This window comes from Belonocnema kinseyi, chromosome 3 (assembly GCF_010883055.1).
Source record: "Belonocnema kinseyi isolate 2016_QV_RU_SX_M_011 chromosome 3, B_treatae_v1, whole genome shotgun sequence".
Taxonomy (NCBI): domain Eukaryota; kingdom Metazoa; phylum Arthropoda; class Insecta; order Hymenoptera; family Cynipidae; genus Belonocnema; species Belonocnema kinseyi.
Genome location: NC_046659.1, coordinates 51,502,835 through 51,507,120, shown reverse-complemented (window position 1 = coordinate 51,507,120; position 4,286 = coordinate 51,502,835). Strand labels below are relative to the sequence as shown.

Sequence of the window (4,286 nt, the reverse complement as noted above, 5' to 3'; positions counted from 1 at the left end):
CAATATACCTTTACCGAGGTTCTGGTGATTCGGAACCCACCTTAAGCTGTAAGTCCCTCCATCGTGTACTTGACTGTAACCCAGTCCGTCAATGATGGGGTGAAAACCAGGCTTTGTCCAATATGTCTGGGCAGACTGCTCTCATCAGATCACTTGATTGCATTATAAAAATGCGTCCGTGACTGATAATATATACCGGGATAGCCCCGTGCAAAAATTATCAAATAAAAAATCCAACTCTAACCAAAAATGCCTTCGACATGTTGGGCAGTATAAGCCTGTGACAACATTTTAACACTGAAATGTTTTTTCCCATAATTTAATAAACGACCATTTTTGTTTTAAGAAAAAATTGATGATGAATAAAAGACTTAAAGACTATATTATTCGCATATCTAAAATTCATTTAACAACCCCATTTAAGCCATGTACCTGCAGTTCAGAACGTTCAAATGAACGAAATATTTTTTGCTATTTCTATTTCACCCATAAATATTGTTCCAACAGCAATTTAAAATATGCATGATAAATCTGTTTCAATAATAAGTTATTTGCAATATAAATGAACAAGACTTTGAGGACTTTTTTTGGTTTACAAATTCATCAGTAAAAAATTTCGTTCATTTCAATGTTCGGAACTTCAAGCACATACTTAAGCATAATGTTAAAAAAAATTGGCTTGGAACTAGAATAGTTTTTTAAATTTAAAGAATAGTTAACGTAATTTCTTGACTGCTAAAAATATTTTCAAATTAATCAGACTCAGAATAGCTAGGGAAAACTTGGAAATCATACGAGGTGAAATCAAGGCAAACACCAGGAATTTTTCTGTTCAATAAAGAATCTGGGAATTTTATCAGGGGAACGATAAGTAACAGTTAAGAGTATTTAATACGTTTTCGAATTTTTTTTTTTTTTATTCGTTTTAACCGATTCGAATTCTGGTTTTCAAATATGCATTATTGGTTAGAGAAAATGAAGGTAGAACTAAATAAAAGATTAATGCATTTCTTTCTTGCTGAACACTTTTCCCACACTTTTGGTATTCAGCATGGAAAATACATGAAATATGCGAGTTTAAACAAAATCAATGGGGATCGACTTTTTATGCAGTTTTACCATAATGAAAAACTGGTGAGACAAAAATGAGGGAATTTTAAAAATCAAGTTTTGCGATTACACCATGCAGTTTAGATTTCAGTGGCGTAAGTTTAGTGTTAATATCACAAAATATTATACCTAAATTGTTTAATTTATTGTATGTAATATGTAAATCAGAAGCGTTTTTTATTAGTTAAGCTAATTTTTTATTTTAATATTGTATACAAAATCCCAGAGTCGGGATCAAATGAGTTAATTTTTTTTATCACTTTAAATGTTTTCAAAGTTTAGAATACTTGAGAATTTTTATGTTCTCGGGACTTGTTGGTAGAGTAGTTGAAACTTATTAGCACTAATACGATTAGGGGAAAGGCTCTGGAATGATCCTCCTTATGATCGTTATTAAGTATTCGTTTGCTCACTCTATTTATAGAATTGTCAAACCACAGAAGTGTATGTCAAGATTCTTTTCTCTTAAGTATACATTTAACATACATACAAAACTGGGCTTGCCGTACTCTTTCATTAGAATTTCAAAAAAAGTTGAAATATTTAGGTTCCCGTCGAAAAAATGGTATATAATGTAGCAAACCTTTGAATCTTTTTATTCTAGGCCATAATTATTTCAGAATCCTTCCAAAGGTAAAAATTTACTGGGCATGACGTAATCTTTTACCACAATGTGAAAAAAAGTTTAAAGTGTAGTTTCCCTGCGAAAAAAATGGTATATAATCTAGTAAGTTTTTTAATCTTCTTACTGTAGGCCATAATTATTTCATAATCCTTAAAAATGTGGAAATTTACAATATTTCTACGGATTATTTTCTTTATATTGTACTTGAGAAATTGTATTTTATTATTAAATTTTACTTTTACGTTGATTAGGTATGTGAAAGAACATTAGTTGAATTTATTATGAATTGATTGCACATACAGATGACATAGATAAGAGCGGTTTTTTATAGTTTATAATTTCAGAAAAATTTCGTAAGGGCTTTTATTTTACGTAAAACAAAATGAAATAAATTATTCTCAGAAAACTTCTAAAAATTGTTTCACAGGACAAAATAAACAAATTAAGAATAATCTGAGCTAAATTTGTTATTCTTTAAACGAACTATTCAAGTATTTTTACGTTAATATAAAAATGAAAATAATCTTTTTCAGTTGAATTATATTTTATAAATTTTTTCTTTTATTCCGCAGTAGTTTCTCCAAAGAATAGAGGCTGCATTATTTTTCTACTGTTAACATCTTTTGTTTTCCTCCATGCTTGAAAATACTCGTTGTCTATTTCTCATTGTTGCACAAACTACGTTCTTTGCAAAGGATTTTTTTAAAGCAGATTTTGAAAATTAAGACCAATTTCATTTACGAAACGAATTAAGCAAAAATACCTATAAGCTATACAAATAGAAATTTGAATTCACAATAATGATACAATAATTTTGTGTAATTTCTTTTTAAATTTTACAGTAATCGTGTTTTTTTAAAATTATTTACAGTGGAGTTCAAATGCACATGCATTGTACAAGGTAGTGAATGTGAAAGGTTAAATTTGGTTTATCATCGCTACAATACCGTGGAAAAGAAACCATAATCAAAATATTATTAGCCAATTGCAATTGTAAATTTCTTGGATGACGTAGAATTTCGCAAAGGTGAGTTTTCATTTCTCAACAATATTATTTGACATTACTTGCAGTGTAAAGTAAAACAATTTAAATTTAATTAATTGAAATTCAACCGATTTTTACAGATAAGTCATACGAAAATTATTTTCGGTTCCAAATGAATTTTCACCGTATCAAGTCCAGAATCAATTTTATCTAATTAATGTACATATACAATATACTGTAAACATTATATGACTCGAATCATTCTCAAATATGCAGGCATGATTGAGAAGAAAATCCTCCGAGTGGTACGTAATTAAAAAATTGTTGCGAATGCTTTAATAGTTTAATAGAAAAGTACTTGTTAGAGGAATGCTACATATTATAATTACTGTCATCAGTCACTAGTATTTCATTGCACGAACTGTCAAAGCACATTCACCTTGTTTTTGTTTAGAAATTTTCATTTTTTGTGGAAAAGTACTTCAAAATTGCATATCAAATAGCTAATAGATGTAGAAACTCATGCACTTTTTTGTGAGGTTTCAATTTTTGAACTTACTTATTTATTTTGAATTCTTATTATTGTTTTCCAACTTTTATCTTTATGATCTAAAACACGTTTGGTAAAATTATTAAAAATTGTGGTTTTATATTATGTATGTAACAAATTAATTAAATCATTTTGATTCGGCAGATTTCAGGTGTCACTCGTACGCCTATATTCTTCTTTTCCTCAATTTTTGTTTGTCTCTTAAGGCCATGTGATGAATCATTCATTACATGGCCTTAAGGGATATTCACACGAAGCGCCACATTCAGTTGGAAATTTGGGGTACTAAACAAGAAGCACTAAGAATTGTGGGTTTGGTCCTAAGTTTGTATAATTATGAAAAGTTTTTTGTTGTAAACATTTTTTTTTTGCTTTTTACATAACTATTAAAATGTAAGACCAGACCGACCTTTCTTAGTGTTTCTCATAAGTTGGGAAATAAAAAAAAGTGGCGGTACAAAAAGTTACACAACCCACTCGTCACATAGCCTTAAGGGCATGTGACACAGCTAAATACCTATATTACCGACCTCACTTTTTCAGTTCACTGAATGTTTTTTTGAACCTAAGCACTTTTTTTGTAAATAAAATATCGAGGTGAAACTTTGGAAAATGTATTAGAGTACAATAAGGTACGTTTAGGTACTGCATTTTGGTAGGAACTTCACTGAAAATTATTTTATCTTTTTTCTGAACCTCAACATTTTTTGAACGTTCGAACTTTTTTTATACATAAAATATCGGTCTCAAACTTTGAGAAATGCAAGAGCCGAAAGAAAACTAAGTTTAAGTACAAATCTTAATAATAAAAGATGTAAAAAAAAAATATTTCAACAATCAATTCCATCGGAATCAGCCGGTAACGTTGTGTACGAAAATACGAACCCTGGCGCCACTAGACGAGGCTCTAGAGGGTTCGTATTTTCGTGAACAACGTTACCGGCTGATGCCGTTGGAATTGATTGTTGAAATTTATTTTTTTACATCTTTTATTATTAAGCTTTGTACTTAAACGT

The 4,286-nt window shown here is 29.6% G+C and overlaps 1 protein-coding gene across 10 annotated transcripts in view; it reads left to right on the top strand.

The window, feature by feature from the left end:
- LOC117168887 (transient receptor potential cation channel trpm) overlaps nucleotides 1–4,286 on the top strand; it is a 102,790-nt gene that overhangs the window by 7,522 nt on the left and 90,982 nt on the right. For 8 of the 10 annotated variants that reach the window (XR_004466574.1, XR_004466571.1, XR_004466568.1 and 5 more), the window contains exons 2-3: nucleotides 2,607–2,762; nucleotides 2,861–3,025. The exons of the other annotated variants lie outside the window; for them this stretch is intronic. The gene's annotated coding sequence lies outside the window, so the exon portion shown is untranslated. The remainder of the gene's footprint in view (nucleotides 1–2,606; nucleotides 2,763–2,860; nucleotides 3,026–4,286) is intronic. 10 annotated transcript variants of the gene reach the window in all.